Genomic DNA, 21,652 nt, shown 5'->3' with positions numbered 1-21,652 from the left:
AGAAAGAAGTCAGATTTGGAGAGTTTTGGGTCCAGATCATCACTGGAGAGAAAACTGAATATGCCAGCATTATAACAAACTAACAGGTTAAAAAAAAAAAACAAAAAAAAACACTGAACCCAATGTTCTGAGTATATGCCATAATAATGAAGGAAAATGTACAAGAATACAACGTATTGCACAATTTGCGCAGATACTGAGACACAAAGAAGAGTCACTGAAAATAGAAAAGATCGCTTTATCTTTGTCACCACAGACAATTCCCTGCCAGACCAGCAGAGGGCATCTCTCTCATAGTATGAATTTCTTCCTTGGTTGTTCCACTGATTTCCTGTACACATCTGTCTTGTGTTTCTCCTGATTGGTTCGCATTTATAAGTTTTGTGTTTTCACTCCTCGGTTGCTTAGCATTTGTTTTCATTAGTATTTATCTAGTTTATGTTATGGTGTTTGTAGAGGACTTTTAACATTACACATTGTCACAAAGGAGTTTTACAGCTCTACCCCAAATTCCTAAAATAATTGTATTGTCTTGTACATGTATGAGACAATAAAGGCCTTCTTTTTTCTTTCTGCAGAAATCTGGATGTAGATTCAGATCTCAAATGAGCAATTATCTGTAGACCAGCTGTAGTAGCAGCTTTATGGCACATGATGTCGCCAAATAATGATAGGGAAACACACTTGCTGGTGAATATACTGATGGACATTACAGCTTTGTCCCAAACACTAGAATTCATGTGTGTTGAAAAGTGAAGTTAATGTTGCAGCTCATGCCCAGTTTTGCTTTTAATATACTCACTAAAGTCACATGATCTATGTTGAATTATAATTATTATTACTATTGGTTGTTGTAGTGCTGTTTTTTTTTTTTTTTTTTTAAGAAAAAAGTATCATTGGTCATTTTTATTGAACTGAAAAGGAAGCTGTGTCACACTGCAATATGTTGAGAACAAGTTTTGCTCATGAAGTTATGTCGACTCAGTCCCTCAGGCTTGCTAGGGGTCATCTAACAAACTTCACTTGAGCTGAGAAAATACAGAAACAGCCCTTAAAATCAAGATCAAGCCAGGAGAAACTGTACAAATATTTTGAATCCATTTTTTAATGCATTCAATTATTTATTTAGGTAAAACTTCATGTAAAGCAAAAGGCTACATGCAAGCATTAAGAAAATGGCACCTAAGACAGAAAACAATGATACTATGAAGTATGATAAAACCACCACATGAGAAAATATATGAATAGCTATTAATACTGCATATAAAAATAAATTGAGTCATGGAAAGAGTGACGAAAAGACTTTCCAAAAAGAGAAATGACATAGCGTTGTTGTGGTTTCCTGAAAACCAAACTATATAAAAGACAGACACTCAGGCAGTGTGACAGAGTGTGTGTTTTTCACTTTGAGGGACTGGTGTGTGTGCAGAAGAATCAGTAATGATGAAGTGCTTGTATCTTTTGTCTGTTGTGTTTCACGTCGCTGCAGGTGAGTGAAGTTATTTTCTATTTTCTATTACAGAAAGGAGAGAGAGTATTAGCCAGTTCTTAGTTCAGCTGCTGTGTTTAGTTCATGCGCTTTCTGTCCAGACTGGGTTTACAGTAGGCCGTAGTTCAGCCCTGTTCCTGAACAACCAAACCAACACTGTTAACTGTTTATCATTTCTGAGTTTTAATTAACTTTACTTACTACAGTGTCATAATATTAATAGGACCAACAGAGATGAAGACATTCAATGGAAATATGTGGATTGTTTCTTCCTGATTAACATCAGTCTAAAATGTACTGATGAAGAGAGGTGGGCTAATGGATAAGGAGGATTCTACAGTGAGATTATTTTACATCCCTATAATACTTACAGTGTATGTTTTTACAAATTTACTGAATTACATCTCTCACAATCTGTTTTATTGAATGTATCTATAATAACTCAAAGTGTAATATAAAAGTTATTTTCCTGTAACTTGTACATCACTTCCTCATTCTCGTCTTAGCTGTAAATAGATGCGTGTGAATTTCACACCTTTTTCTGCTGTCCCTCCGTCAGCGACCACCAACTTCACTTCCTACATTATGCCCTATTTGCAGTTTTTTTAACTTTACAGTGCCTTTATTAATACTGTGTTCACAGTTTCAAAACTCACATTATCGATCTATATGGATTGAACTGTGTATCAATTTTTATTGCTTTGACACAAAAAGGATTGAATAACCTCGGCTTTCAAAATTCATGAATTCTTTTTCCGGTCAAACTCAACCTCCAACAAAACTCTGTATCTACAAATTATTCTTCACATACAGGTTTCAAAACTAATCATTACAAGTTCAGAACCAAACAAAGTGATACATTTTATAATAATAAAAATTAAAATTATAAAGAACAAGCAAGCAAGCAAACAAACAAAGAATCACAGCTGATTTCCAATTTAGCCTTACTCAGGTGTTCTGTTTTTCACTTCATTACCATCTGTACAAAAGGGGAAATCAATTACAGAATCCCTCTCTTCCCATATAACTTAATGCTGCATTTAGCATCTATTACTCAAAATTATAATTTATATATTAGGAATATATAATTGATTACTCAATTGTACATAGACTTTAGCACTCAGTAATCAAATGTTCAAACACACCAGTATCGTTGACCCATCAGTCGCTAATGTAAAATGCTGATTGCAGAGGTTCTTCACTAGTTCATCCACAAGATAGGGGGCTATACACTTGTTGATTATGATGCTGGTCTTAGTCCTGGTAGAAGAATCTCTTTGGGCAATCTGTGAGGGAAACTCTGAGGAATGGGCTGAATGCCATCTTAATCTCAGCTCTTCTGCTCTGTGCACAAGTAACAAAGATATATAAAATATACTTAACCCAAACACACATACATGTACATATCTACACACAAATACACAAAAAATGAATTTCATAGACAGTTCTCAGACATTGATCTCTTGTGCCTCAAGCTGGGCCATTTCATTTGTTCTTGGCAAGGTGTACTTCTCCAGTTTGGAACAGCTCTCCAGAGTTGGTACTTTTTTCAGGTGCGACTCCCTGTTAACATGGTGCAACGCATCTGTTCTGCCTCAGTGCTTACATTCAAGTTCATGTCTACACACTGTACACCAAAAATGGATTGGTGTACTTCCAGCCTTGAACTGTATATGGCTGTCTTTTTTTTTTAGGGATTGCTTTTCTTTACTTAAGTTCTTCAAAGAGAGAGAATTAGATCAGTACATGAATGCTACTTATAAATACACTTGTTTAAAAACATTTAAAAGCCACAACATTAAATTGTAGTCAAAAGCATATAATTTTGTAAATTAATCTTAATGCTTCAATCTACCAAAATGCTTAAGCTTAAAGTTGTACTAGACACACTTTTAGAAACTTCAGCTAATCCAAATAGCACGCTAGTTACCTAGCTACCTAATCCACCATCCTCTGTCTTTACTCCAGCACCATTTTCATTTTGTTCAGTGACCTTGCACAGAGCGGGAAGAAATGTGGCTGGTACAGAACCCAGCTGCTTCAGACTGGTCCAATCAAGAAGTTGGGACTTCACTGGTTTAATTAAACCCCACACCTTCTTGATGCTGACAAAAAATAAATAAATAAATAAATAAAATCATGAGCAAATGTGACAATGTTGTATTTTTACAACATAAGATTTACTTAAGCAGCATAAGAACATGAAACAGAGCCTGAAAGTGTGTCTCACTCTAAATGCGTGAGAGTTGGCAACCCTGGTAGTATTACTCTCTCCAAGTGGTGTTTCTTTTCAGATGTAATTGTAACATGGTATCATGTTACCAAGTGGCTCTCTGGGATTTAAAAGAAAAAACACATGATCACAAGATAGCAACACACACTAGTTAAGAACAGGGCTGAGAAACAAGAGATTAGAGTCCAGCTGAAGATTGCCATGAGCAAACGACACTTGCGTCAAGCAATGTCTATAAACAGTGACTGTTTTCACATTTTTTTTTGACCATAACAGATGTAACTGATTGCAAACCCAAAATTACGGTGGCCCTAAAGTGCAGAACACTAACAAACCAAAAACGCAACGCATTAACTCAAAATGGAAAGGGTATGTCCTTATTGAACATTAATCAATGCTCGTTTCTGATTGGACACAGGGTATGACTATCAAAGTTTAAGGAACTATGCTTTTTCAGTCTGCTGATATCTTAGCCTAGCGAAAACACTTGTTCACTTGTTCAAAACATTTCAATTTGTGTGGAAAATACTTCCATAGTATTCAGTAGATTGTGAGTTTTTGTATGTTTGTTTCTGTAGGCTGTGCTCTCTCTGCTGATAATGATACAGAAATCACACGACACAAAGGTGGTTCAGTGCTGTTACCCTGCTCCTGCTCTGACCTGCACACCAAACCTCAGAAATTCACCTGGATGAGCTACAGAACAGGAGATGGGACAGAAGTGTTAAATGATGAACGCTACCGTGGCAGACTTCAGCTGTTTAATAACATTTCTCCTGCTAATCTGTCTCTGCTCATATCTGACCTGAGAGAAGAGGATCAAGGAGTCTACAGGTGCAGCACTGAAAAGGAACACAGAGACATCTGGCTTTCTGTTAAAGGTAAAGCATTTAAATACACAATAAAAGCTGATATCAAGTCTGCTTTCACAATGAAAAAAATCTTCAAATGAATTATACTTACATATGTAATAATGTCTACTCCATTTATCTTATCTAAAGGAGAATTAATCTAGGAGCCATATTGTGACATCAGTATCAAGTTATAAATGACAATAAATACTGATTATGAATCAGACTGGCTTGAAACTTTGGGAGGCTATCAGATAGATTAGACTAAGAAATGTCAAATCCAAACTTATCTGGGTAACACTGTAGTGTTTATAGAGCTACATGACACCTGTATAATCCCTTCCTGACAAACCTACGAAAACCAAACAGATGTAACCCGGGTGTAATGAAGGATTAAGTTTGTGTAACAAGTTTGGAGTTATGATCACTGTGGGGAATCTGTTACAATGCACAAGTGCTTTGTTCTCCACCTACATTCTCTTTTATTCCAACTAGATTCCTTTAGGTTACAGGTGGATAGAGATGTGGTTCTACAGAAGGAAATGTATGTAATGTATCTATGTAATAGCTTTTCTGAGTACAGTCACAAGCATTAATCATTAATAACAATACAGTTGATAGTTATTAGATTGTCTTATGCTGAAATAGTCAAATAGACAATAACATGCTCTTAAACTATATGAAAATGATTATGACAATCGAGCTGTACCACACGTCATATGAATCATAAACCGTATTAATAACAAATAATCCTCCTTAGATCAAAAAGTTGCCGATAATTAACAATTACAGTGCAAGATGCAAATGTTACCGCCAACTGTTTACATCTCAAACTGACGGGAAGCAGAAAGTGCATTCAGTTATTCAGTCATTCAACGGCAAGCAGTGAACGGCCCGAATGCACAATAAAGTTGCTCAAACTTATACATATACTGCGTAAATATGACAAGCTTTACAATTTTCCGCACGTACAAATCCACCAAAGCAAGATTAACTGTATAAACAGTTCAAGTAGTCTTTAAGGCAGTCATATGATAGTCTGTTAGCGCCCTCTGCTGGACTGGCTTGCACTTTCCTTTCCAACACCGGGTTAATTAAAGGTTAACAGCTTTCATGATGCTGGTTATCAACTTTCTCAGTAAACCCAGGTTTTAACCCTGAATCAGGGTTTACTCAGCGTGCGCGTGCACATAAAAGCCAGACGTTTGCAGCAAACAGCCAATAGCGTTCAAGATGGAAAAAAGCAGGTGAGCAGACTTCCGGCTGAAGAGCAAGAGATTATTATGCGGAAATATGAGGAATTATAACCTACACTAACCGCAAAAAAGCAACACTGTTGCAGCTGCTAAAGCTGGAGAAAATTACTGATTGTGTAAATGAATAGGTTTATTTTTATAGACTCACAATGAGAATAAACCGATTAAAACTTATAACCCCAACATCTCATGTAACAGGCCTATAAATGAAAAATTTTAATTAAATATTAGTAATATAAATGAAAATATATTAGGACAGGAATAATGCAAATATGTTCCACTCAGAAAGAACCGTACAGCAACACACACAGTTTGCGGTTCAGTGCGTCAGATCTTTAATGTGCGGTTCAAGAAGCCGGCATGATAAACTACACCATCTGCCCAATATCAATATCTTTCATCCAGATGGTCATCGGGAAAATCCAGGGGATTGTGTCTGTCCCTAAAAATTCTTTCCCTTCCAAGTGCCTTCTTATTATTTGCGCTCCAGAGGATTCTCCACAAACGCTGAAGCCATCGCTACAAACACTAAAGGGTTAACTTTCCCGCCTCAGAGTTCTCTCACTTTGCTCACAGCTGATTGGTCCAGTTTGGGTTGGAGTTCTCTTACCCAGAATAAAAGCTGCTCCGGAGCAGGTTAGCCGTGTAGTGTACGTTACCATGGCGATGAAACCCGCTAAAAACCACTCCACCTTGTTGAGAGTGAAAAAGCAGAGTTTACTCAAACTAAACGCAGACTTACCTAGGGTTACCCAGGTGATTGGCACATTGTTTAAAAATCTCTTCTGGTTTGCAGCAGAAAATGTTGTGATTTACAAGCAGGGAATATTAATATTTGCAGTACTTCTATTATTAAGTGTAAATGTTATGTTTACAGGCTGTGAGCTGGTGAAGAAGGCAGAGGTAGAGCGTGTGTCTGTGTTCACAGGAGAGTCTGTAGTTCTGCCCTGCGTCTGCACTGACCTACAGGCCAAACCACAGTCTCTAAAATGGGAGTTTAATGGAAGAAATCGTTATCAGGAAATTTACCCTGAACAGACTGGACATCACAGAAACAGAGTCAAACTGGTCAGAAACTCTCCAGGAAACCTCTCTCTACTCATATCAGACCTGACTGAAGAGGACAAGGGACGCTACAGATGTTCTGTACAAGCTGATAGAAGATATTTCAGATTATATGTTAAAGGTACATATTTTCATTAATGACTGTTAGCATGCTTTACTCCAGTGTCATGTGCCATATTACTAACAGTGATAAAAAACAATCATTAGTATTAATAAGTTTTGTCTTTTCAGTAGGAAGAAGAGAAACTACAACACAATCGAGGAAAACAGACACAACACCTCCATCAGAACAGCCTCAGAGTAAAACAACAAACTCTCCACCTGCATCATCATCATTTAGCAACAAGATAAAAATAATTTTAAAAAATAATAATAATTTAAAAAAAAGCAAACACTCAGCCTCCCTCTAGCTAATGTAACTTTCCATTATCCCAAGTGAAAAACACATCTCTATTATTTTAATAGAGATTTACTCACATTTTTATATGTTTTATTACACAGTTTTCTGTATTCCTGTGCTTTTGCTGCTGCTGACACTCAGTGTTGTGGCATTTATTTGTTGGGGATGCAGAAGCACAACACACACACACACACCCCAAGTTTTTCAAAGGTTAACTGATGGAATTTCTCTTTCAGATTAAATCCTTTTTATGTAACTTGCTATTTTGGCTTCCCAATTCAGAATATAAAAGCAGATTTGGAGATTAACTGAAGAATTTGTGATCCAACTTGCGTTTACAGGAACTTAACCACTTAATTCAATTCATGCTGAAAGAAAACTAAATGTTTTGCTGATACATTTTGTTGAAATGTTCCCTTGGGAATCAGATCAAGGCCAGGCAGTCAGTCAGTAAGTCAGTCTGTCTCTCTGTTTGTTCACAAGTATTCTGAGCCAAATAAGTAAATGTTTGCTTTCACACATAACCAGTACTGTTTTGTTTTACTCAGTATTACTGTGTGTGAGTTCAAACAGCACGGCTGCCTCCACACCTTACTACAGAAACCACTTACAATCCACTAGAGGTGTGATTTCTGAGGTCTTTTCTCTTTAGGAGGAAGATGTGGAGAGAACGTGATTACTGATGGACATCAGGACTGTGAGGGAAAGCAGGAGGATCAGGTTAGCACACGTAAAATAACAGTTATAACAGATTTGTTTCTACCTTTAGAGATTTAGTTGTATTTGTGATACACTGCAGGTAACACACATGAACCACACATGCTTTCACTGAACAGTGAGTTATAGGAAAGTATCTTCTGCTGCTTCTATCAGAACAAAACATGGTGTAAAGAAAGAAGTCACATTTGGAGATTTGTTTCGTCTTTACAGGATTTTACTTGCTTCTTAGATTCAACGTCAACAGCCACAGTATTGTCACTGTTTGTGTGTTATATGTATAATTTTCCTCTTCTGTCTTTCCACAGACTGTACCTGATGTTGAAACTTTCTGTACTAAATAACACATTAACACAGCCGGAGCAGCACAAGTTCAGATTAACGCTGGAGAGAAAACTGAATATGCCAGCATTATAACAAACTAATCCACAGTAAATATACACACATTCTCAGATATTATAGAATAATGCTAAAAACATATATTAAATACAATCTATGGCAAGCACGGGATTCACAATATTGACTTTTTGTGATTTTTATAAATTTTACAGTTAAATAGCAGATTCAGGCATATGCATGTGTGTGTTACATTTACTTATGTTAGCTAAGGGTATTGTTCTGTATTCACTGTTAATCATTAAAAACTGCTGATGGATAATCTTGCTAATTATATTTTGCGTGTACGTGTCATTTTATATCTTATGTGTACCATTGTTATATCAGGTTAAGAAATGAATGCTCTAGAAGCATCATCCTGTTTTGTGTAAGAAGACTGCTCTACATGTTCTTGCTTGTGACTTTCGTGTGAAATTTGAAGTCTCCTGATTTTGCATAAAAAAAAATAAAAGGAGGATTGTTGAATCTGTCTGGACTGAATGTGTTTCTAACCTAGTTTTTGGGCCATTTTCCAAATACTCCTCATAGTTTTAACAATTTTTGATTGTTTGTTTGTTTTTACAGTTAGTTACATGCTTTTTCAAAACTCACACATCTTATTTTTCACGTGTTTACATAATATTTTCAAAACTGTGCTTGATTGATATCTTACATGCATATGTGTGTCTATGTACAGTATGTGTAGTGAATATATGTCTAGTTCAGCCATGAAACTCTATCCGTGCTCCGATTGGCTCCCTCGATGCCAGTGCAGCAGCCAATAAGCAACGCTTCTGCGTCTACGTCACCCTTTATTATCCTGACCAGCAGTTTAGACCGGTAACCGCTAGTAAACACTGATCATGGCTGATGAACACTGGTTAATGCTGATAAACGCAGATAAACGCTGAGAATAGCTGATGATGGCAGATAAATGCTAAAAAGGCTGCTAAATGCCCATAATGGCTAAATGCTGATTATTTGTGATAAACTCCGATAATGGCCGATCAACGCAGATAAACACGGAAAGAAAAACTAATGAATTCCACATGATTGAACTGATTAAAGACTTGCCAGGTGGCGCTGGGTTTTATTAGGATCGCGCCATTTTTTCACTTTTACTCAAGCAGCACGAATCTCTATCGCCACCTAGCAATCCTGCAGTCACCTGTAATAATTATAATGAATCAAAAAAGCCTCCTGGTTCAATTATACTGACAGATTCACTGATTTTGAAGAGCAATAAAATGACATTTCTACAGTAAAATTCTACTTTCTACTTTCTATTTCTAAATGAATTGATTTCTATTGGGAGCATAGAGCAGGTGACTGTAAACTGATCTGAGTGGCTTTGAGATTTGAAATGTCCATTTTATTTCAGCAGGAAGTTGAAGAAAAATATTAATATTTTGGTTTCAGAGACTTCCTCTGTGAAATGCTCCATCTATACTTTAACATTTTATTCATGCTTAGATTTATAATAATAATAATAATAATAATAATAATAATAATAAAGTTTCTTAAATGATGTTTTTATTTTTATTTGCCTTAATGATTTATACCGTCTCTATAAACTTGATCGATTTTGTCCATTATTTAAAAGTAAAAGTGTAAATATAAAAGCGTTTACCCTGTATACTCATAAATACTGTGAACTGTTGTTTGTTGCTTTTGTTATTTATTTAAATTTCTTTTTGTATAAAAGTGAAGTTGCTTTGGTTGTGTAGGAGCTCGCGGACGCTCGCTTTCCGCTTTCGGTGTTATTACCGCTAAGTGTCTAAAAGCCGCGCCCCTGAATTGCACGAGCGGCTAGATTAACCGCAGTCTCACCTGCGCTCGCGCCCCGGCGCCTCACATGTGCATGCCCATGTACTGTAGCTCTCCGTGCAGCTCGCGCTCTCTGTGGCTCTGGCATCGCTGCCGTTTATTTAATTCATTTATTTATTTTTTCCAAAAACTCTCCAGTGTTCGCCAGTCCCTATTTCTGACACCATGTTATGCTTTTAACAACACGACAGAGAGATTCAACGTCCTTTCAGCTACTTTATTATACATAACTTTAAGCACGCGCACACACAGCATTAGTCCAACAACTGGTGCCCTTCTCTAAACTGTCCGGTCAGAAACACACACAAGCGGAACCAAATTGCATGTTATCAGGCACATCACACTCTGTAGAGAGATTTATCTGCCTCTTGGAGCCACAGAATTTATATATGTGATATATGTATCATTTTTCATGTTCTGTCTTTTCTCAGATTGTGTCTGATGTCACTTTATTTACTTCTGTCATTTACACTTGCTACTCTACTGGCCCACATTAACACAGCCGGAGCAGCACGGGTCCAGATCATCACTGGAGAGAAAACTGAATATGCCAGCATTATAACAAACTAATCCAAAGTAAATATAGATACATTCTCAGGTATTATAGAATAATGCTGAAAACATATTAAATACACACTATGGCAAGCACAGGATTCACAATATTGACTTTTTGTGATTTTTATAAATTTTACATTTAAATAGCAGATTCAGGTATATGCAAGTGTGTGTTATTTTATATCTTATGTGTACCATTGTTATATCAGGTTACGAAATGAATACTCTAGAAGGCTGTTTCCATCATGCTGTTTTGTGTAAGAAGACTGCTATACAAGTGACTTTTAAAGACTTTGTGTAAAAATAACAGAAGGAGGATTGTTGAATGTGTTTCTAACCCAGATTTTGTGAAATTTTTCATAATATTCCTTATAATTTTTTTTTTTTTTTTAAACACAAGTGAGTTCATTTTTTCAAAGCTCACACAGTTAGCACAGAGTGGACTGAACTGTGGATCAGATTTCCAGCAAATCTCTGTGGATTGGCTACACTAAATTGCACCTAAGTGTGAATGAGTGTGTTTTCCAGGATGTATTCCCACATTGCATCCAGTGTTCCCAGGATAGTCTCCAGATCCACTATGACCCTGAGCAGGATAAAGTGCTTACTGAACATGTATGAATGAATGAACATGGATCTAATCTGCATTTTTGGTTGTGAGGTTAACTGCTGTACTGAGCTGCATGTTGGTAGAGAAGAGAAGCGTTCTGAAAAACTGAACTCAGTGTTGAGGAAATATATGTAACCAACTTTCAAAAAGATTGTAAAGGAAGTATGATGTAGTATTTGCAATAAATATCACTGTAATATGAATATTTTCCCTGAAACCTTCTTGCATTTAGTCCAGGGCTCGTAGAACCATAGTTACACTCTTAACTACTATTTCAACCTTCTTAACTGCAGGAGTGGTGAGAATCTACTGGATAACGTATGCCACCATGTCATGAGGAACACACACAGGAAGAGCTTATTACCAGAGTATGTAGTTCTTCTTTGGCTTGGCACAAGAAGTAGTGTAGGACTTAGTAGTCCTTAAAGGACTCTAGCACAAAGAGGAGGGGGATTACTGTTATGGCTGCCATCATCAGTCCTAACATCCTCAACACTAGTTGGTACTGTACATAGTGACGTGGCTGAATCTGACTGGCAAGCTTAATAATATAACATGTTGTAGTGACAAGGTGACATTCTCAGTAAATCTAGTCTAGGCCTGCTTCTTGGTGAGCATATATAGGAGACAAAATAAGACGTGGCATTCTTTAATAAATAAAAACTGTAATTTTTGCCAAATTGCAGTGGTAGAAGTGGAATAAAACGCTACAACATGAACTGTACTAAAACGACATCATACCATTCTGCTGATGATTTTTTTCTTATAACAGCACATCTCATCTTGTTTTATAGACAAAAATGAAATAAATTATGTTTTCTGGTTTTGTACACAGTGCTTCTAAAATCCTACAAGGTTTCTGGAGTGGTGGATCAAATAAATCAAAACTTAAATAGTTTAATGCACTTAACAGATTAAAAGCACTGACACAAGTGTTCTAAATAGAAACTATAATAATGAAGCAAAATGTACAAAAACAAGGTTTTGCACAATTTACATAGATTCTCTGACACAAAGAAGAGTCATTAAAACTAGAAAAGATCACTTTATATTTGTCACCACAGACAATTCCCTGCCAGACCAGCAGAGGGCATCTCTCTCATAGTATGAATGTCTTCCTCGGTTGTTCCACTGATTTCCTCTACACACCTGTCTTGTGTTTCCCCTGATTGGTTCCTATTTATAAGTTCTGTGTTTGCCCTCTTTAGTTGCTTAGCAATTTTCATGAGTAGATATTTTCTAGTTTATGGTGTTTGTAGAGAACTTTTAACATTACACATTGTCACAAAGCAACTTTACAGCTCTACCCCAAATTTCTACCAATATGAGAAGGAAAATAATTGTATTGTCCTGTACATGTATATGAGACAATAAAGGCCTTCTTTCTTCTTTCTGCAAAAATCTGGATGTAGATTTAGATCTCTAATGAGCAATTATCTGTAGACCAGCTGTAGTAGCAGCTTTATGGCACAAGATGTCTCCACTTAGGCACTTAACCAGAGCTCTATAATCAAAGAATAAATAAAAAACATAATTAAATGAACTAATAATTTTTTTTTTTTACATTTTAAGCTCTTTAAACTCTAATAACCCATGATAATATTTACAATTATACACTTATGGTTAATCTTACTTTTCATAATGAGTCATGATCATCACTCATGACCAGCCTCTAAGTGCTCCTCAGCTCACACATGGTAAATGTGTCTTTATTGCTTCCTGTAAGTCTAGGGAAACACACTTGCTGGTGAATATACTGATGGACATTACAGCTTTGTCCCAAACACTAGAATTCAAGTGTGTTGAAATTAGTGAAGTTAATGTTGCAGCTTATGTCCAGTTTTGCTTTTAATATACTCACTAAAATCACATGATCCATGTTGAATTATTATTATTACTATTAGTTGTAGTAGTATTTTTTTTTATTATTTATAAAACATGTCATCTGTCATTTTCACTGAATTGAAATTGAATTCAACTGACACTGAATTGGCTCCTGAAGTCTACTGTTGTGTTGACTCGGTCCCTTGGGCTTCCTAACAAACTAACAAACTTCACTTGAGCTGATAAAGTATAGAAACAGCGCTTAAAATCAAGATTAAGGTGAGGAGAAACTGTACAAATTTGAAAGACTAAAAGTATTTTTTAATGCATTCATTTGTTTATTTAGATAAAAATTTCTTTAAAAAAAAAAGCTACACAGAAGCGCTGAGAAAATGGCACCTAAGAGAGACAATGATGATACTGTGAAGTATGATAAAACCACCACATGAGAAAATATATGAATAACTATTAATACTGCATATAAAAGTAAATTAGGTAATGGAAAGAGTGATGAAAATATTTGCCAAAAAGAGAAATGACAGTGTTGTTGTGGTTTCCTGAAAACCAAACTATATAAGAGAGAGACACTCAGGCAGTGTGACAGTGTGTGTGTGTTTCACTCTGAGGGACTGGTGTGTATGCGCAGAAGAATCAGTAATGATGAAGTGCTTGTATCTTTTGTCTGTTGTGTTTCACGTTGCTGCAGGTGAGTGAAGTTATTTTCTATTTTCTACTAAAGAAAGGAGAGAGAATATTAGCCAGTTCTTAGTTCATGTGTTTTCTGTCCAGACTGGGTTTACAGTAGGCCGTAGTTCAGCCCTGTTCCTGAACAACCAAACCAAACACTGTAAAATGTTTATCATTTAGAGTTATAATTAACAACTTTACTTACTACACGATTTTTTCTTCCTGATTAACTTCAGTCTAAAATGTATTGCTGAAGAGAGGTGGGCTAATGAACAAGGAGGATTCTACAGTGAGATTATTTTACATCCCTATAATACTTACAGCATATGTTTTTACACATTTACTGAATTACATCTCTCACAATCTGTTTTAGTGAATGTATAATAACTCAAAGCATTAAAGAAAGTTTTTTTCCTGTAACTTGCATGTCACTTCCTCATGCTGGTCTTAGCTATAAATAGATGTGTGAACTTCACACCTTTTTTGCTGTCCCTCTGTCAGTGATCACCAACTTCACTTCCTAAATTACACCTTATTCAGTTAAAAAAAAAAAAAAAAAAAAAGTACCTTTATTAATACCCCGTTCACATTTTCAAAACTCACATTAGCGGTCTATATGGACTGAACTGTGTCTCAATTTTTATTGCTTTGACACAGAACAGGCTGAATAACCTCGGCTTTCAAAATTCCTGAATTCTTTTCTCACTCAAACTCAACCTCCAACAAAACTCTGTGTATCTACAAATTATTTTTCACATGTTCACATACAGTTTTCAAAACTAATCGATACAAGATCAAATCCAAACAAAGTGGTACATTTTATAATAAAAAAAATAATAATAATTGTAAAGAACAAACAAACAATCCACAGCTCATTTTCAATTTAGCTTTACCCAGGTGTTCCATTTTTCACTTCATTAACATCTATACAAAAGGGGAAAGCTGTGGACCTATGAGCAGTGTGGTGATGCAGTGGGTAGCGTTGTCTCCTCACAGCTCCAGGGTCCCCATCTGTGTGGAGTTTCTGTGCTTGTTCTCATGTCCATGTGGATTTCCTTCCTCCTTCTAAAACATGCCAGTAGGTGAACCGGCTAAGATAAATTGCTCTTTGTTATGTATGTGTATGTGTATGGTTCCTGCAGTTGACTGGTGTACAATCCAGGGTGTGTTTCCAGTATGCTCCAGGCATGTATGAAGTGTTTCAATAGTTATAGGGCATTGTGATATTGATATGGATGTGCACACTGGTAAAGCCAACTGTGTGAAGAGTTTTGAAAAAGTGAACATAGTATTGAGAAATGTGCAAGCAATTATAAAAACTGGAAACTGATCATTTCAGCAGCTGGTAGAGCCACCACTCCAAGTCTCTCAGATTACTGGTATAAACAGGGTTAATTTGTTCACCTTTGGACAAAGTAAAGCACATCATCCCTTTTGGTGTCCAGTCTCTGCCTGAAGTCCACAAACTGAGCATGTGAGAGAATTGGGTCATTCAGTTGCAGCTTTGTCAAGGTATACTCTGTAGACCTCACCAGAAAGCCCTTTGCTGCTTTGTAGAAGTTTGCAACATCACTGGAGGAAATCTCGCCAGCCTCACGCAGCCTTCTCACAGTGGCGTTTGTTGTCAGTCCTAGGGCCAAGCTGAAGTGCCAAAAAGACAACAAATCTCTTCATCTCACAGCAGAAGCATGCTGCCCTCACTACATATCAATAAGTTATTGCAGTTTTCATTTATAAAAAAAAAAAAAAAAAAAAAAAAAAAAAGTAACATACAGTCAGGTCCATAAAAATTGGGACAGTGACACAGTTTTGGTAATTTTTCCTCTGTACACCACCACAGTGGATTTGAAATGAAGCAGTCAAGATGTGACTGAAGCGTAGACTTTCAGCTTTAATTCAAGGGGTTTAACAAAAATATTGCATTAACCGTTTAGGAATTACAGCCATTTTTTACAGAGTTCCTCCATTTTCACAGGCTCAAAAGTAATGGGACAATTGACTGATAAGAAGTTTCATGGCCAGCTGTTGCCTGTTCCCTCCTTATATCATGATAAATTAAGGAGATAAAAGGTCTGGAGCTGATTCCAAGTGTTGAATTTGCATTAGCTGTACATGGGAACTCACAATATGCGGTCCAAAGAGGTGTTGATGCAAGTGAAGGAGGCCATCATTAAGCTGAAAAACCAAAACAGACCTATCAGAGTGATAGCAGAAACTTTAGGAGGGCCAAATCAACAATTTGGTACATTCTTAAAAAGAAGGAATGCACTGACGAGCTCAGCAACACGAAAAGGCCTGGGAGACCACAGAAAACAACTAAAGTGGATGATTGCAGAATTCTTTTCTTATTGAAGAACAACCTCTTCACAACATCTAGCCAAGTCAGGAACACTCTGGAGGAGGTAGGCCTATCATTGTCAAAGTCTACAATCAAGAGCCACCTTCATGAATGTAAATACAGACGGTTTACCTCAAGATGCAAACCGCTGGTAACACTCAAGAACACAAAGGCCAGATTAGACTTTGCTAAAAAACCTCTAAAAAAAAGTCTGACCAGTTCTGATGCAAGATTAACTTGTACCAGAATGATGGGAAGAGAAAAGTATGGAGAAGGAAAGGAAGGACTCATGATCCAAAGCATACCACATCATCCGTCAAACATGTGGAGGCAGTGTTATGGCATGGGCATGTTTGGCTGCCAATGGAACTGGGTCACTGGGGTTTATTGATAATGTGACTGTTGATAGAAGTAGCAGGATGAATTCTGAAGTGTACAGAGCTATACTTTCTGCTCAGATTCAGTCAAATGCTGCAAAACTGATAGGACAGCGCTTCACAGTACAGATGGATAACAACCCAAAACATACTGTGAAAGCAGCCGAAGAGCTTGGAAATTAAATGTTCTTAAATGGCCAAGTCAGTCACCTGACCTCAACCCACCTGAGCTGCTTTTCACTTACTGAAGACAAATCTGAAGGCAGAATGACCCACAAACAAGCAGCAACTGAAGATGGCTGCAGTAAAGACCTGGCAAATCATCTCAAGGGAGGAAACTCAGCATTTGGTGATGTCCATGGGGTCCAGACTTCAGGTAGTCATGGACTGCAAAGGATTTACCTCCAAGTAATAAAAATAATCCTAATATTTATGATTATATTAGTTTGTCCCATTACTTTTGAGCCTGTGAAAATGGAGGAACTCTGTAAAAAATGGCTGCAATTCCTAAACGGTTAATGCAATATTTTTGTTAAACCCCTTGAATTAAAGCTGAAAGTCTACGCTTCAGTCACATCTTGACTGCTTCATTTCAAATCCACTGTGGTGGTGTACAGAGGCAAAATTACCAAAACTGTGTCACTGTCCCAATATTTATGGACCTGTATCTAGTCACTTTTATTCAGATGGCAGTTGGTTTTCTTGTCCTAGAAGGTCAGCAGTCTCTAAACCTGTCTTGAAAGCTACAGGCTTCAGGAACTTTGACATCAGCTTTCATATGAAACTCCCTATCTGAAAGAGATATTAACCTCCCAAAAACACATTACACTAACTGAACGTGAATAACAGATTAAACTCCATAAATACAGGTAGAAGTACTTGATAACAGGAGATGAACTTCAATGGTTGGATCCTGAAAACAGAGAAAAAAATCTTACTTACCTTTCATATACAAAGGAAGTATGGTTTATTAAAGCTGAAGTGGGTAATTTCTGCACAACTAGCTTCCCCAAACAAAATTAGAAAATAAGCAATTCACTTTTTAGTGCCACAGAGATACAGTGTTTACAGTCAGAAAATTAACCTACAAATAGCTTACTTATTTGTCTCTGCTTAATAAGCTGGGGTAGGAGAAAGTATTTTAACATTGAAAAAGTTACCACATCAGCTATAGCGTCCTTCTGTACATTAATTTCATTATTTATGCAAATAATAATCAAACTGAACTTTTACAAAACTATGGATCTAAAGTAGCACTTTAGAGCATTGTAGAGATGGAGTATACAGTTCGTAGCTAGGTCCAAACTGAGCCACCTAATGCTCAAATGCTGCAGTACCTTCATGTACTTTGTCACAAAACACACAGAACTCTAAAAATATATATAATTATATATAATATAAAAATTTAAGTATTATGAGTATTATGGCCCTTCAATAAACGATTGGGAATTTTGTGAGATCCAGAAATGGCAAAGTACAATAAATTTGTTGTGCAAGGACAACTTGCCATCAAGCATGTTCTTTCTCTTCTGGATTTGAACCAGTATACAAGATCAATACAAAAATCCTCAATATCAATGCCTGACAGCTTTGGACAAATACAGAAGGATTCTGGTCCAGGACCCTGCTCCTAACTGAATTTCTGATACCCATGTTGACACTGGCATTGTGAACTGCAAGAGCCACACAACTGGTCCATGGGATGTTGTATCTTTGCAGCATCCCATGCATTTTACTAAACATGGCCTCTGCAGTGCAGCAGTTGGTCCCTGTACTTAGGCCCATATCCAGAAATCTGTGAACCACGCCTTCAAAACTCCATAGTTTCACAGTGATCGGATTCATCTTCTGTCTTCCTGTGAAAATGAATATATCCAACACTTATTTGCATATTTTAGTATAACTTAATGCAACATTTAGCACCTATGACTCAAATGAGTTAAATTATAGTTTATATATTAGGAATATATAATTGATTACTCAATTGTACATAGACTTTAGCACCCAGTAATCAACTGTTCAACATGTTCATACACACCAGTATCATTGGAACCCTCAGTCGCTAATGTAAAAGCTGATTGCAGAGGTTCTTCTCTAGTTCATTCGTAAGATAGGGGGCTATACACTTGTTGATTATGGCGCTGGTCTTAGTCCTGGCAGAAGAATATCTTTGGGCAAACTGTGAGGGAAACACTCTGAGGAATGGGCTCAAGTGGTCAGAGAAAGTCAGTGGAATGTTGTGCTGCACCATGGTGACTGCCATCTTAACCTCAGGTCTTCTGGTCTGTGCACAAGTAACAAAGGTATATAAAATATACTTAACCCAAACACATACATGTACATACCTACACACAAATACACTAAAAATTAATTTCATAGACAGTTCTCCGACACGTATCGTTCACCTGTGCCTCGAGCTGGGCCATTTCACTTGTTCTTGGCAAGGTGTATTTGTCCAGTTTGGAACAGCTCTCCAGAGTTTGTACTTTTTCCAGGTGCGACTCCCTGTTAACATGGCGCAGCACATCTGTTCTGCCTCGATGCTTACATTCAAGTTCATGTCTGCACACTGTGCACCAAAAATTGAATGGTGTACTTCCAGCCTTGATAAATGCTCATTCATTTGACCATGGGGGTTGAATTTGCAATTGTATGTGGCTGCCCCTGCAGTCTTTTTTAGGGATTGCTTTTCTTTACTTTACTTTACTCTGTCAAAGAGAGAGAATTAGATCAGTACATGTATGCTACCTATAAATACACTTGTAAAAACATTTATAAGCTACATTATATGCTTTTTGACTAACAATTAATTTTGTAAATTCATCTTAATGTTGCAAACTACCAAAATGCTTAAGCTTAAAGTTGTACTAGATGCAATTTTAGAAACGTCTGCTGATCTAAATAGCACGCTAGTTACCTAGCTACCTAATATTAGCTCAGGGGGTCTCTTGCCCAATCCACTATCCTCTGTCTTTTCTCCAGAAATGAAGAAATGTTGCTTCAACCCAGCCGCTTCAGATTGGTCCAATCAAGAAGTTGAGGGGCTTCACTGGTGTAATTAAACCCCACACCTTCTTTATACTGACAGGAAAAAAAAAATAATCATATGAGCAAATTCGTGACTATGTTGTATATGTACATTGGCTAGTTAATTAATTTGGTGTGAGATTTACTTGGGCAGCATGAGAGCGTGAGACAGAGCCTGAAAGTGTGTATCTCACTTTAAATGTGTGAGTTAGCAACGCTGGTAGTATTACTCTCTCCAAGTGTTTTTTATTTTCAGATGTAGCTGTAACATGGTGTCTAACCACAGCTGGCTAACTACAAGTGGCTCTGTGCGATTTAAAAGAAAACACACTATCTTGTGATCATGTACAACACAGCCACATATACACACACACACACACTAGTTAGGAACTGGGCTGAGAAACAAGAGATTAGGGGTTTTGAGTCCAGCTGATGATGTTCCACTACTGACCCTGTGTGTTTAATAAACCTCTTAATGACAAACTGGACAATTCCTTCAACCTCATGACTTGTTTTTTCTCTCACCATCAGCTGTGAGCTTTATATTGACAGAGGTGAACCTTTTCTAATCAAACCCAACACTACAATATAGTACAATCCTAACTAAACAATATAAACAAACAAACATCATTATCTGCTTCCTGGATGTACCAAATCTCAAATTATCCCAAAATGTATTATCCACATGAACTAATAATTCTTAAGCAGTCAGTAGTAGTAAAACAGACAATACACGATTTTGGAATTAAATGTACTGAAGCATACAGAGGGTAAAATAAGTATTGAGCACGTCACCATTTTTCTCAGTAAATATATTTCTAAAGGTGCTATTGACATGAAATTTTCACCAGATGTTGGTAACAACCCATGCAATCCACACATACAAAAAAACAAAACAAAAAAAAAACAAACCATAGATGTCCATAAATTAAGCTATGTGTAATAATGTGAAATGACAGGGAAAAAGTACTGAACACGCTTACTGAAATTTATTTAATACTTTGTACAAAAGCCTTTGTTGGTAATGACAGCTTCAAGACACCTCCTGTATGGAGAAACTAGTTGCATGCATTGCTCAGGTGTGATTTTGGCCCATTCTTCCACACAAACAGTCTTCAAATCTTGAAGGTTCTGTGGTGTTGTTATAATAATAATAACAACAATAACACCACAGATCTTCAAGAAACAGTAACAAATATTTCTAGGAAAATGCTTATTACACATCTTTTGATAATTTTATGATAATTCCTAAATATGATCCAACATACAAAAAATACAGTTTTACGTTATAGTATTAATGACTGAGGTACTGATCCGGGAAGTGGTCAGGTGACAAAAGACCAAACGACTCGAGAGATGAACTAATCAATTCTCTTTCCGGCTCAGACTGCACTGGTTAAGCTTATGGGGTTGTCACTGTCACGTGATGAACGAATGACTCAGACCCGAAGACTCGAAACAGGTGAACTAATTCCAGTACAGAACCTATAGGATGTTGCGCATGCGCGACTGAACGAATCACTCCCCGAGACGACTCGTTCTTCCCGAGTCACATTAAAGATTTGTTCAAAATGAACGAATCATTAAAGAACAACCCATCACTACGGGCTTCATACCCGCGCGCTATCAATCCCCGGGTGATGACGGTGTAGATGACGTCATATTAGATGTATTGCCATGAGCATGCGGCACTCGCGTCGAGCAAAGTCTACAAACACTGACTGTTTTCTCTACATGTTTTTCACCATCGCAGATGTAACTGATGGCAAACCCAAAATTGTAGTGGCCCTAAAGTGCAAAACATTTTAACAAACCAAAAACACATTAACTCAAAACGGAAAGGGTAGGTCCTTATTGAACATCACATGCTCGTTTCTGATTGGACACGGGGTATGACTATCAAAGTGTAAAGGAACTATGCTTTTTCAGTCTGCTGATATCTTAGACTAGCGAAAACACTTGAATTATTTAAGTTCTTTTCTTCTGTTTCAAAAAATGAAATGTGCCCTTACTGTTGCAAA

General features: G+C 36.9%; 1 long non-coding RNA gene across 2 annotated transcripts; it reads right to left on the bottom strand.

Moving 5' to 3' along the window:
* Positions 1-15,823: 15,823 nt before the first annotated feature.
* Positions 15,824-21,275, bottom strand: LOC117596586 (uncharacterized). 2 transcript variants are annotated; one of them, XR_004577640.2, is made up of 4 exons: positions 19,530-21,275; positions 19,010-19,312; positions 18,643-18,888; positions 15,824-18,460 (listed from the first exon to the last, which is right to left on the bottom strand). It is a non-coding gene; the product is annotated as an uncharacterized LOC117596586 (long non-coding RNA). The 2 variants fall into 2 exon arrangements; XR_004577639.2 differs by having other exon boundaries at positions 19,010-21,275.
* Positions 21,276-21,652: the final 377 nt, after the last annotated feature.

This window comes from Pangasianodon hypophthalmus, chromosome 30 (genome assembly GCF_027358585.1).
Source record: "Pangasianodon hypophthalmus isolate fPanHyp1 chromosome 30, fPanHyp1.pri, whole genome shotgun sequence".
Lineage (NCBI taxonomy): Eukaryota > Metazoa > Chordata > Actinopteri > Siluriformes > Pangasiidae > Pangasianodon > Pangasianodon hypophthalmus.
The sequence above is the reverse complement of the archived record's forward strand: the minus strand, read 5'-3'. Positions and strand labels throughout refer to the sequence as shown.